This window comes from Littorina saxatilis, linkage group LG9, assembly GCF_037325665.1.
Source record: "Littorina saxatilis isolate snail1 linkage group LG9, US_GU_Lsax_2.0, whole genome shotgun sequence".
In the NCBI taxonomy this organism is placed as follows: Eukaryota; Metazoa; Mollusca; class Gastropoda; order Littorinimorpha; family Littorinidae; genus Littorina; species Littorina saxatilis.
The window spans coordinates 54,192,745-54,207,381 of NC_090253.1; the positions used below are offsets into that span (position 1 = coordinate 54,192,745).

Here is a 14,637-nt window from a genome sequence, read left to right on the forward strand (position 1 = left end):
CTACCTGCATAGCAACACAGGAATACTGTAGGGGTGCCTCGCTTTGGCTAAAATGGTTACAATGGCCGGCTCTCTCGCGAACTCGTCCGCAGGAAAAATATAGGCCCTCTTTATCTCTCGCTTCCTCACAATTACGATGTCCGCAGACATCGTTTTATTAACATTTCGACATATTTACTTCATTTACCATATTATTCTCTTCTTGAGTATTTCCACACTGGATCACTATTTTGATCCATTCTGATTACCAGACCGTTGAACGCTGGAACACACTTACGACGATCGCTATATATTCTACCGAGCATTGACGCGGGTCATTAACGACCCGAGAATACATTTATACTAACTTTTCATCCTATTTCGGACGTCTAACTTGTCAACTAACGATATAATAACAGGTTTATTAACCTTTCCTCTTTGAACCATCTTGAACTAACAAAACATGACGGCTATTGCCGATAACGAAACTACGAAATCCTTACTGGAATCCCAACCAACATTATTGCTTCCGCTCTATTACATGTCAGAAAAGCTGGCATTAGCGATAACTATCCAGATTCTACTCTGAACTGTCATGGCTGTTGCAAACTTTATCGTGCTGACGGCAATCCCGTCACAATATATTCATGAGCTAAAATTGATATGGCTATGGGTTAGAAATACATTAATCGGAAAGATGTGTGTAGTTGTTGTTGTTGATGTTGTTGTTGTTGTTGTTGTTGTTGTTGTTGTTGTTGTGGTTGTTGTTGTTGTTGCGTGCATTCAAGTGCTATTATTTTTACGGCTGTTTATAACAGCAATACAGCGATGACGATGAGGACAGAAAATAAAACCTTTACACAAAACAATATCCATAATCAATCATAACTTATAACTGCTAATCAACTTTACACTTTTTGTTGAAAATCGTCAAAAAACAAAACTATTGAAACTATATAGATGCTCAAGTGTATGTTTAAGAGCTACAGTACATGTAAAACCAAAGCTTAAAAGTGCAGCAGCCCTTTTATATCCGGTAACGGATATGACCAAATCTGTTTATTGATTCAGCTATATCATGAGTATGTATGGAAAGCGTGTCTATTCAGCTCACTGTCAGTGGCTGTTGACTCGTGCAACACGTGACGTGAGTACAGCTCACTTTCCCGTAGGGTGTCAACTTGAAGAAACAAACATGTTTTGGTTATTAATGTTTATACTTTCTAATCAAGTCATATGGCACGGTATAGCAAAACATGATGGAATGACGTGGCAGATGGTTGGATCTACATTGTTATGCACACTTAGAACGGTTTTTCTGCGTTGCTGCTGCTGGAATTAGCAAAAACAACGGTGTCGTTATTCCGAGGTTTTTTGGTGCAGATGTTTTAAACTCTTAAAAATCCTAAACCAGTGACGTCACACGGTGGTAAATCCCACAGTATGTAAGGAGGCTTAACGTGCACCTAAAGCCCATCTTTGAGGTTGTCGAAGGCGTTAACAAAGTCAACAAGTATAGAATAAAATGATATGGAGTTCCGTGTGACACCATCAATCCCTTCTAGGAAGGCTGCTCTGCTGAGGACTTGACACGGGTGGACGATGACGTGAAGAATGATCATGCAACAATCGTTCAGGCCTAAAACTAGACCAACAGCCTCGTCATGGGTGAGTGGGCAGGCTGATATCTATATATCTGAATCAATGTCAATCACCCCTGGTGTATGCCACAGAGGACCCACAGTGGATGACACCCAGCTCCATACAGACAACTCACACTCTCTACGGCTATCCAAGAAAAACAGAACCGATTTTGGATCCAAAAAAGGCTCCAACGCCTTCAGTCCAGTCTTCTAAACAGGAATAGTGAGATAATTACAGCCAGGGGAGGTAACACCCACTGCTGACAGTAAACAGTTGGGAGAGATACATTGTACGTCAAAACAAAAGACACATGATTATTCTTTATGCGTGCCAAACACTATTGAGCTTCGCCATGCCGTTAAGGTTCTGTGGCCTGTTCTTTATGGATACAAAACAAATTATTGTTTTAACATAACTGTCCGAAATATGTACTCGAACACACACACACACACACACACACACACACACACACACACACACACACACACACACACACACACACACACACACACACACACACACACACACACTTTATTCATTACATGCAGAAGGATACTGAGATACTACAATCAGTACAATACAGTGCACGGGGAGAGGTGGGGGTGACGAAGGCTGTCACAGCAGGTCCAGGTGATACGGGCCATTACCTCCCATCCAGTAACAGCGTTCATCTCCATCATCCCACTGCACGTCCACCTTGCCTTGTGGATCATCGCCCCACTGTACTGCTAGTCTTGACGGGATGGCCGTCACTGTGCCTTTCTGGTCCTGCACACAATACACACTGGTCACTGCTTGTGTGTGTGTGTGTGTGTGTGTGTGTGTGTGTGTGCGTGTGTGTGTGTGTGTGAGGGGGTGTTTGTGCGTGTGTGTGTGTGTGTGTGTGTGTGTGTGTGTGTGTAAGGGTGTTTGTGTGTGTGTCTGTATGTGTGTGTGTGTGTTTGTGAGGGGGTGTTTGTGCGTGTGTGTGTGTGTGTGAGGGGGTGTTTGTGTGTGTATGTGTGTGTTTATGTATGTGTGTGTGTGTGTGTGTGAATGTGTGTGTGTGTGTGTGTGTGTGTGTGTGTGTGTGTGTGTGTGTGTGTGTGTGTGTGTGTGTGTGTGTGTGTGTGTGTGTGTGTGTGCAACAAACGCCAAATAAGCAAGTATCAGCATAGTTTCATCTAGTTTGTGTGCATTTGTTTGAGTGTGTATTTACATGCGTGCGTGTATGAATGTATTTCTCTTTAGTTCATTAAATTCTATTTCTGAATCAAGTTTGTAACACAACATTTCATTTGTGTTGCATCTCGAGCAAAAACAGAACCAGAATATGCATAGCATCAGCTTCCTTTCAGTGACAACTCCGACTGAGTGACAGGGATGGTGAACACTGTCAGACAGGAGAGGGACACGCAGTCTTACCTTATAATTAGGGCCCATGACAAAAAACCATTCCGGTGCAATTTTGACCCGGTCCCCTACTTTCAGTACTTTGGCCAGCGCCGCCTTTCTGGGTTTGTTTGCAGTCCAGGGTGTTGTCGCTGATGTCGCTGTAGATGTGGCTGGTGATGGCTGTGTAAGCAGCTGTAAAGTTGTCGGTGTTGTGGCAGGCTTTGTCATCTGACCTGAAGACAGAATTTAGTCCTTGAAGAATGTTTGGATGGGTTGAGAACCAAACAGTCGAGGATCAAAAGGTCGGCTTTTTGACTCTTGACCAAATGTCCTCGACCTTTTGTGCCTCGACATTGTAAACCTCGACCATTTGTTGCACACCCGTTTGGATGACTTGTTAAATGAAGTCAGCATTTTAGAATTTGATCTAGCAACTAGTTAAAGTCAAGTTAATTATGATACAGTAATAAGTTGTTTCATTTTAGAGGTGCCTGTCACCCGTTATTGCAATGTATTGTTTCACGCCATGAAAGACTTAAACTGACCCCTCCCTGCATCTTTCGTAACGTCCCTGAATAACTGTGTCCCTCTGCAAGCAGTGTGTGACAGAATAACGCCTCGTCCCAGACACAGACAGACAACTGAACAGTGTGAGACAGAATAACGCCTTGTCCCAGACACAGACAGACAACTGAACAGTGGGTGACAGAATAACACCTCGTCCCAGACACAGACAGACAACTGAACAGTGTGTGACAGAATAACGCCTCGTCCCAGACACAGACAGACAACTGAACAGTGTGTGACAGAATAACGCCTCGTCCCAGACACAGACAGACAACTGAACAGTGGGTGACAGAATAACGCCTCGTCCCAGACACAGACAGACAACTGAACAGTGTGTGACAGAATAACGCCTCGTCCCAGACACAGACAGACAACTGAACAGTGTGTGACAGAATAACGCCTCGTCCCAGACACAGACAGACAACTGAACAGTGTGTGACAGAATAACGCCTCGTCCCAGACACAGACAGACAACTGAACAGTGTGTGACAGAATAACGCCTCGTACCAGACACAGACAGACAACTGAACAGTGTGTGACAGAATAACGCCTCGTACCAGACACAGACAGACAACTGAACAGTGTGTGACAGAATAACGCCTCGTACCAGACACAGACAGACAACTGAACAGTGTGTGACAGAATAACGCCTCGTACCAGACACAGACAGACAACTGAACAGTGTGTGACAGAATAACGCCTCGTACCAGACACAGACAGACAACTGAACAGTGTGTGACAGAATAACGCCTCGTACCGGACACAGACAGACAACTGAACAGTGTGTGACAGAATAACGCCTCGTACCAGACACAGACAGACAACTGAACAGTGTTTGACAGAATAACGCCTTGTCCCAGACACAGACAGACAACTGAACAGCGTGTGACAGAATAACGCCTCGTCCCAGACACAGACAGACAACTGAACAGCGTGTGACAGAGTAACGCCTCGTCCCAGACACAGACAGACAACTGAACAGTGGGTGACAGAATAACGCCTCGTCCCAGACACAGACAGACAACTGAACAGTGTGTGACAGAATAACGCCTCGTCCCAGACACAGACAGACAATTGAACAGTGTGTGACAGAATAACGCCTCGTCCCATACACGGACAGACAACAGATCAGCGTAAGATGACACCAACACACAGGTGTAATACGTGTCATCTTTTCTGGTCCTTTCTCTCCAACACTAGATTTGTGTTGATTAAACATCGGTATGTACAAGCAATACGTTTGCTAACTCCCTATATAGGTATCTCCTACCTATTCCTGAGATAAAATGTAAAACAATTCCAAATGTCGGCCGAGAACAAACCCGAAAATACGATGGATGCTGAATCAGTCTCCCATGACCCTCTGAATTCTGGAGACAAGACAACAACAAACAACCAACACTTGTTGTCATTTAAGGTGTATAGAAAATATGACGTACCCAGAGAACCAATGTCAGCCCTCAGCTGATCCAGTTTCTGGAGGTCCAAGGTCAAGTCTTTGACCTCCATCTTGCGTGCCGTTCCGGTCTGTGACTCAAGGTCGTCGAGGCGTGACGTCAGACCTTTCATCATCCCCAGCAGAGACCCTCCAGACGCTGACTGCACCACATTTCCTACGCTGGCTGCGTTCAGTGCTAAGGCCGCCCGCCATTTCTCAAGCTCCGCCAGTGACATCATGGCGGCGTCTTCCTCAGCCTGGATCAGCGTGTTGACCTCCTGACGTCGCTTCTTCAAGCACTGCTCAAGGTCATCGAACGTGTCATTGGCCTTTTTACGCATGGCCTTGAAAGTGTCTGTGACCTCTTGGATCTAAAACACAGGAACACTGATCACTCTGTGAGGTGGACTTCTAAATGACGTTTTTAAAAACGAATTTCGCACTGAAAAATCAATAAATTTTCATACACGTAGTTACGACATTTTTTTTTAACGTCCAGACAAATCATGTAAGCATGCAACAAGATATGCATTCACCATACCATCCATTTTACCCCGATTTTTATCATCCATCGAGACCTAACACGTCATGCGAATTCAGTCAGATAGGATTTAAGTCTGTTTGTTTTTACGTCAAGATAAATTATTCAAGCATGCATAATGCATTCATCTTACCATCCATTTCCCCCTGATTTGTATCATCCAATGAGACTCATAACGTCATGTAAATTCAGTCAGACACGATTTAAATCTGTTATCATGGTACATTTTAACAAATGAAGCACAAGTATAGAAAGAAACATTGAGAGGAAAAAGTATGATAATACAACAGCATTAACATTTAGGGTTCACACCAACCTCCGTTGCCAATGCTGTCGCTCTGTCACTTAGTCTTTGTGCCTGTTGTTCCAGTTCTCTTCTCTTCTCTGTCGCCACGTCTGGGATGGCCTTCACCTCTGCACAGCTGCGGTGATTGGTCGGAAAACACAACATGCAAATGAGCTCCTGGTGGGTGGAGCAATACAGCTCAGCCAGCCTATCATCGTGCACGTTACATGATGCTCGGTTTATCTCAGCCAACCGCTGCGGGCTGAGTTTGTTTAAGTCTTCAATGACGTGTTTCCTGGTTGAGGGTATGTTATTGTGAACCTTGATGCAAGCCTTGCATATCTTGACGTCACACTGCAAGCAGAATGACGTGGCAGCAGAGCTGTTATCACACAGCATACAGACATGCTGACCGCTGAGCACTTTGTGACTGTCCACCAGAGCCATGGTGGCCAGGTCAGTGGGCAGGTCATTTACCAGAGTGTCAAGGTCACGCTGACCCCGGCTGGTGGAGGGCAGGATGGGGGCCCTGCAGAGCGGACAGCCTCCCTTGACCCCTGCCTTCTGCAGCCACGACACGACGCACTGTTTGCAGGCTAGGTGTGTACACGGCAGTATCTTTGGCTCTTTATAGCCGTCATGGCAGACAGGGCATTCTGATAGCTCACTGCTACTGGTGGCTGAAGCGGCGGCCATGATGACTTCTGTAATCACACACACACACACACACACGCACACACACACACACACACACACACACACACACAAACACACACACAAACCAAGAACGGACTGATCAATAACACATAGTGTAGTGTGCGCATGCTGTCATACTGTGATCAACGTCTTGAATTAATGCGGTAAGAACCCAGGATTTATTTGCTTTGACCGTTGTACAACTCGAGGATGTACGTTTTTTTTTTTACATTACAAGGATTTTATTTGATTGACTACAAAAGATAACAGTGAGCGGTTGGGGAGGGGGTGGGGGGTGGGGAGGGGGGTGGGGGGGGAGGAGGGGGGGGGGGGGGATAGCGGACTCGGAAAAAAAGCAATGTTTATACTCCACCCTCCACCCTCTTGAAAAAGGAGTGACATGCTTTTACTTCTTTTACGTACATATATACCACTAGATGGAATACCCGCTTCGCCAGGTAGCCGGCTTCGCCGGGAAGAAGTACTTAGAGCCGTACGCCGGCTTCGCCGGGTCCGAACAATGGACCCGCCAAGCTTAGGTCCCTCCCAGATTCGTGGAATGGGAACAGCACGAAAATGATTCAGTGGCCATAATGCCATTCCTGACCATATCGAGTCCCATCCTTGTCGACGAATGTAACCGTGTTAATCACCTTTGGAGGCGAACTCCACTCAAACAGGACTGAGCAAGTTAGAGCTTATCTCTAAGCCCTTTTGAACTGTTATGGCTTCTCAAAGGAAGGCCAGTACATAAAATTACACAAAAGCCGCCAGACCACATCACAAACAGAACTGAACAATGCACAGGTGTTGCTCACATAGAGAGAGACACACACACACACACACAAACACAGAGAAGCCGTATCTATAGAGAGATAGATGACAGTGTATTTTTTGCGTGGCTATAAATTGATTCGACCTTTGCACTTTTACAGTGAGGATAATTTACGGGTCCAATTTACGTTCTGGACACTGCGGTGACCTTCTAAAAATAGTAACAGAACGCCGGGAATATCCGAAGATGCCCCCTTCATACAAAAGTGCACCATACGAAGGAAGGGAGGTAAACGCTGAAAACATGGAGAAGATGAGAAGATAAGGAAGAGTTACTTATAATGGTGAAATGAACACAAAAACCAAATTCGGTTCAGCGCTGCGCGCTGAGAGCACGTGTTGAAATATCTCATCGATGATATTGTGTCCGGGGTGTAGCTGAATACGGTGTCCAAATTTGAAAAAGATCCACCGAGAACTTTGGCTTTGGTGTGTCGGTATGGGGGCCCGGGTAGCTGAGGTGGAACCAAAATAGCTGAGGTGGAACCAAAATCGGTTCAGCGCTGCGCGCTGAGAGCACGTGTTGAAATATCGACCAGGTTGTGTCCTGTACCGGGTCTACCTGAATATGCCCACCAAATTTGAAGCAGATCCATCGAGAACTTTGGCCGTGCATCGCGAACTCACACACAGACACACAGACACACACACAGACACACAGACACAAGTCGTATATATATATAGACTAGAATGAATACCCGCTTCGCCGGGTAGCCGGCTTCGCCGGGAAGAAGTACTTAGAGCCGTACGCCGGCTTCGCCGGGTCCGAACAATGGACCCGCCAAGCTTAGGTCCCTCCCAGATTCGTGGAATGGGAACAGCACGAAAATGATTCAGTGGCCATAATGCCATTCCTGACCATATCGAGTCCCATCCTTGTCGACGAATGTAACCGTGTTAATCACCTTTGGAGGCGAACTCCACTCAAACAGGACTGAGCAATTTAGAGCTTATCTCTAAGCCCTTTTGAACTGTTATGGCTTCTCAAAGGAAGGCCAGTACATAAAATTACACAAAAGCCGCCAGACCACATCACAAACAGAACTGAACAATCCACAGGTGTTGCCCACATAGAGAGAGAGAGACACACACACACACACAAACACAGAGAAGCCGTATATATATAGAGAGATAGATGACAGTGTATTTTTCGCGTGGCTATAAATTGATTCGACCTTTGCACTTTTACAGTGAGGATAATTTACGGGTCCAATTTACGTTCTGGACACTGCGGTGACCTTCTAAAAATAGTAACAGAACGCCGGGAATATCCGAAGATGCCCCACTCATACTATAGTGCACCATACGAAGGAAGGGAGGTAAACGCTGAAAACATGGAGAAGATGAGAAGATAAGGAAGAGTTACTTATAATGGTGAAATGAACACAAAAACCAAATTCGGTTCAGCGCTGCGCGCTGAGAGCACGTGTTGAAATATCTCATCGATGATATTGTGTCCGGGGTGTAGCTGAATACGGTGTCCAAATTTGAAAAAGATCCACCGAGAACTTTGGCTTTGGTGTGTCGGTATGGGGGCCCGGGTAGCTGCGGGTGGAACCAAAATAGCTGAGGTGGAACCAAAATCGGTTCAGCGCTGCGCGCTGAGAGCACGTGTTGAAATATCTCATCGATGAGGTTGTGTCCGGGGTCTCTCTGAATAAGCCCACCAAATTTGAAGCAGATCCATCGAGAACTTTGGCCGTGCATCGCGAAGACACAGATACACAGACACACACACACAAACACACAGACACAAGTCGTATCTATATATATATACGACTAGTGTCTGTCTGTCTGTCTGTCTGTGTGTCTGTGCGCGATGCGCGGCCAAGGTTCTCGATGGATCTGCTTCAAATTTGGTGGGCTTATTCAGAGAGATCCCGGACACAACCTCATCGATGAGATATTTCAACAAGTGCTCTCAGCGCGCAGCGCGGAACCGATTTTGGTTCCACCTCAGCTATTTTGGTTCCACCTCAGCTTACCCGGGCCCCCATACCGACACACCATAGCCGCTACACCACATCACAACGCCAAAGTTCTCGGTGGATCTTTTTCAAATTTGGACACCGTATTCAGCTACACCCCGGACACAATATCATCGATGAGATATTTCAACACGGGCTCTCAGCGCGCAGCGCTGAACTCATTTTCGTTTTTGCGTTCATTTCACCATTATAAGTAACTCTTCCTTATCTTCTCCAGTGTTTGGCGTTTATCTCCCTTCCTTCGTGTGGCTTTCCCGTTCAGTTCTAAGTTACTATTACTATTTTTAGAATGTCACTGCGCTGTCCACTGCGCTGTCCACAACGCTTCCCTTGCACCCGTAAGTTGTTCTTACTGTCAAAGTGAAAAGGTCGAATCAATTTATAGCCACGCGAAAAATACACTCTCACCTATCTCTATATATTTATAGATACAGATATGCATATATATATACGGCTTCTCTGTGTGTGTGTGTGTTTGTGTGTGTGTGTAGGCAAAAACCTATGTATTATAGAGTTCTGTTTGTGATGGGGTCTAGCGGCTTTTGTCTGTCTGTATGTTCTGGCATGTGAGAAGCCACAGCAGATAATATAGGGCTAAGAAATAAGCTCTAAAATTCTCAATCCCGTTTGACAGGACTTCGCCTTTCAAAGGTGATTGTGGTGAACCGCCACGCTGTCTGTCTCTGTCGCACCGTTCACCCCAAATTCCCGTTTCTGAGGTACTATTTTTAGAATGTCACTGCGCTGTCCAGAACGCTTCCCTTGCACCCGTAAGTTGTTCGTACTGTCAAAGTGAAAAGGTCGAATCAATTTATAGCCACGCAAAAAATACACTCACCTATCTCTATATATTTATAGATATAGATATACATATTATATATATACGGCTTCTCTGTGTGTGTGTTTGTGTGTGTGTGTGGGAAAAAACCTGTTGATTGTAGAGTTCTGTTTGTGATGGGGTCTAGCGGCTTTTGTCTGTCTGTATGTTCTGGCATTTGAGAAGCCACAACAGAAAATATAGGGCTAAGAAATAAGCTCTAAAATTCTCAATCCCGTGTGACAGGACTTCGCTTGCAGAGGTGATTGTGATGAACCGCCACGCTGTCTGTCTCTGTCTCGCGATTCACCCCGGCGAAGCCGGGTATTCCTCTAGTATATATATAGATTACAAAAACATCAGACATAAAGACTATGCTGGATGCATCTTCACAAAACAAAAGCGGACTCGGAAAAAAAGAGCAAAGTTAATACTCCCCCTTACAACCTGTTGAAAAAGGAAAGAAGGGGAAATGTATTGTCATCCGAAGTTATCTGTGTACACACTTAGCCTGCTAGACAGACAAAAAGGGAAAAGGGAAAAGGTTTACCACAATTAAAGGGAGAGAAGTATGTGCGTCAAGGGATCGCAAATAATGAATTATTTCCCTTGTCACCTCTCTCTCTCTCTCTCTCTCTCTCTCTCTCTCTCTCTCTCTCTCTCTCTCTCTCTCTCTCTCTCTCTCTCTCTCTCTCTCTCTCTCTCTCTCTCTCTCTCTCTCTCTCTCTCTGTTCAAAAGAACCTTGGAGCAGAGCGCTTCACACACACAAATATTTATTTCTCAAGGATTTGTTACCCATGAGCAACTGCTCGACTGAATGAAAATATGACCGTGTTTCTGTGGTATGACATCACACAGTTCCACTTGTTCCCTACCCTAAACAGAAAGTAGATACGTGGAACCCTCTAATGGAATAATCAAAATAAAATTACACACAGATATTCAGAGCTAAAGTATCTGACTCTCTTTTCTGTAGTCAGGCGTGTGTTTGGCAGTTGTTCTTTTTACGAGAAGGCTAACTTTGTCAAGGTATGACCTACTTTCAGTTCCACTTCGCTGTACATCATTGACAACAGCGACACACAATGGATGACATTAGATCGACACAAACACACACACCTAACAGCAGATAGGAAACCTACAGCGAACAAGCAGTTTCTACAGTATTCACAGCGTAGTGTAACAAGCTTCTCGACACATACCTGTTTCTGTGGCTGTCTACAGATCACAAAATTGAAGGCAGGACTCTTTTCTGATGAGAGTTGTCAACGCGGAAATGAATCAATAGCGTTGTGCGAAGTGTGTCAATCAAGAACCGTAAGTACTGTCTTACTGCGCAAGAGTTACCTCAGCGTACTTTTGGTTCAGTCTAAAAGTGAAAGTAGAAGTTGCAGCTTAATTGCATGTGGGTTCGGGGACGATCAAGTGGTGTGTGTGTGTGTGTGTGTGTGTGTGTGTGTGTGTGTGTGTGTGTGTGTGAAAGAGTGAGAGACACTGATAGATTGCGTGTGTATGAACATGTGCGTGCGTGTGTGGATGTTTGCATACGTGTGGGTGTCTGTGTGAGTATGCCGAGTGTGTGAGCATACGTTTATGTCTGTGAATATGCGTTTGTGCTTGTGTGTACGAGTTTGTCCACGCACGAGCGTGTATGTCAGTGCGTACGTGCGCGTGTAAGCTTGCGTGCGTGCGGTGTGTGTATGTGTGTGTGTGTGTGTGTGTGTGTGTGTGTGTGTGTGCATGTTTGTGGGAGTGTGTGTGTGTGTGTGTATGTGTTTGTGTGTGTGTGTGAGTGTGTGTGTGTGAGTGTGTGTGTGTGTGTGTCTGTGTGTGTGTGTGTGTGTGTGTGTGTGTGTGTGTGTGTGTGTGTGTGTGTGTGTGTTTGTGTGTGCGGAAACAAACGCTGAATAAACACGCACAACAACAGCATCCTGCGGGGTTTTGTTTTCCGTTTTTATTAACACTGACAAATCTCCACACAATTTGGAAAAGAAAATACGTTCAGCCTTTACTGAGTTTGTCGGACAATTGCCGGTGACACTGACTATAGTCAGTCGGACAATTGCCGGTGACACTGACTATAGTCAGTCGGATAATTGTCGGTGACACTGACTATAGTCAGTCGGATAATTGCCGGTGACACTGACTATAGTCAGTCGGATAATTGCCGGTGACACTGACTATAGTCAGTAGGATAATAATTTGTCGGTGACACTGACTATAGTCCGTTGGATAACTGCTGGTGACACTGACTAAAGTCGGTCGGATAATTGCCGGTGATACTGACTACAGTCAGTCGGACAATTGCCGGTGATACTGACTATAGTCAGTCGGATAATAATTTGTCGGTGACACTGACTATAGTCCGTTGGATAACTGCTGGTGACACTGACTATAGTCAGTCGGACAATTGCCGGTGACACTGCTATAGTCAGTCGGACAATTGCCGGTGACACTGGCAATAGTCCGTCGGACAATTGCCGTTGACACTGACAAAAGTCCGTCGGATAATTGCCGTTGACACTGACTATGGTCCGTTGGATATTTGCCGGTGACACTGACTATAGTCAGTCGGATAATTGTCGGTGACACTGATTATAGTCAGTCGGAAAATTGTCTATGACACTGACTACAGTCAGTCGGATAATTGTCGGTGACACTGACTACAGTCAGTCGGACAATTGTCGGTGACACTGACTATAGTCATTTGGATAATTGCCGGTGACACTGATTATAGTCAGTCGTGCAATTGCCGGTGACACTGATTATAGTCAGTCGTGCAATTGCCGGTGACACTGACTATAGCCAGACGGGCAATTGCCGGTGACATTGACTATAGCCAGTCGGGCAATTGCTGGTGACACTGACTATGGTCCGTTGGATAATTGCCGGTGACACTTACAGTACTCTCTCTCTCTCTCTCTCTCTCTGTTCCGTCGAGACAACGCCCCAGCCCCTAAGTCCTTGGTTTCCATGGCAACAAGCCAAGAATGCGGCTTTGGGGTCGTTCACCATCCGCTGAATTCGCCAGATTTAGCATCCTCCGACTATGATGACGGGGCTCCCCAAAGTGTGCGGTCCTGCGTCCTGTACTCACTAGAAGACGAAAACACGTACTAGAAACTTATACAGAGGGTCCGACGACGCACTAAAACTGAAAAGAGCGGGTCCTGGGACGCGCTAAATATCCGTTATCACGCGCACCTTCAGAGAAAGTCCTGCCTGATTTGGAGTTAATCTAAGCCCATCTAAAGCATACGTGTTTCTGTAAAGGTCTCAGAAACTGAGTCCCACAAAATCGGCATTATTTTAAAATGCTTGCTCCTGGGGTTATGTGTCAGCGAGGGACTTACCTGTCGAAAGCATAAAGTAACAGACACCTCTTTGTCTTCGGACCCCGTACTGTTCATCGAAACGGACCATAACAATAACAACACTGTATTGTCCATGAATATATTACATTAAAACTGACATTTTTCTTTGACACAACCAGCATGCCTCTAAACGATGATACCGTGAACAAACACTCACAAGTCACACACACACACACACACACACACACACACACACACACACACACACACACACACACACACACACACACACACACACACACACACACACACACACACACAGGGATACACACACATGTGGACAATGACGTCATGACTGCCAATGAGGACGTCACACAGTTGCAAGACAAAGGCGTCTAAAGCAACGGCATCGAGGCTCTGAGTCACCGGTGGTACAAGTGTGTGGATGCACAAGGTGACAATGTCAAAAGGTAAATTTCTTCTAGATTTGTAAGTCAACTGTTTCCTGGTCGGGCCCGGTACTTTTCAGTTGTGTGAAGTCTGTAAATTAGTCAGTGTTGCTGTTGAGTGTGAGACACAAACAAAGGCGAAGGTACACAACATACAAAACATACAGACTTAAAACTCAAAAACATGTCGGTTTTATTGTGGTATTTATTTTCTACACTTTAAAAAAAGCGAAACAAAGCGGAGGAAATAACATGGATGCCAAAGGCTATGGCATTCCGTTTGTCAAATAATGATTTGGATACTTTTTCATGTTTTTTTCACCAGTTTTAGCTAAATAATCATTATTTAGAAGCTCATGTGCTAAATAAGTAATTGTTTATAAACAATGTAAAACAATTCTAAATAATTTTTTGTTTACGTAAACCATTCATTATTTACCTAAACAATTCATTGTTTACGTAAATAATTCATTGTTTACGTAAAGTAATGATTTATTTACGTAAACAATATATTATTTAGACTTATATTACATTGTTTATAAACAATCAACAATGTTGCTAAATAAATCATTATTTACGTAAACAATGAATTATTTACGTAAACAATTCATTGTTTAGGGAAAGCAGTTTTCATTATTTAGGGGAATCAAGAATTGACTTCTAAGCTTCATTTTTTTTCTTTGTGTATATACTATAATTCAATACAAGG

At 44.7% G+C, this 14,637-nt stretch overlaps 2 protein-coding genes across 2 annotated transcripts in view; one reads left to right on the forward strand and one right to left on the reverse strand.

The window, feature by feature from the left end:
* Nucleotides 1-11,484, reverse strand: part of LOC138976486 (transcription intermediary factor 1-beta-like) — a 49,513-nt gene extending 38,029 nt beyond the window's left edge. Inside the window, exon 1 of the mRNA XM_070349346.1 lies at nucleotides 11,368-11,484. The gene's annotated coding sequence lies outside the window, so the exon portion shown is untranslated. The remainder of the gene's footprint in view (nucleotides 1-11,367) is intronic.
* Nucleotides 1-14,637, forward strand: part of LOC138976484 (tripartite motif-containing protein 3-like) — a gene marked incomplete in the record, with an annotated part of 395,324 nt that overhangs the window by 209,554 nt on the left and 171,133 nt on the right.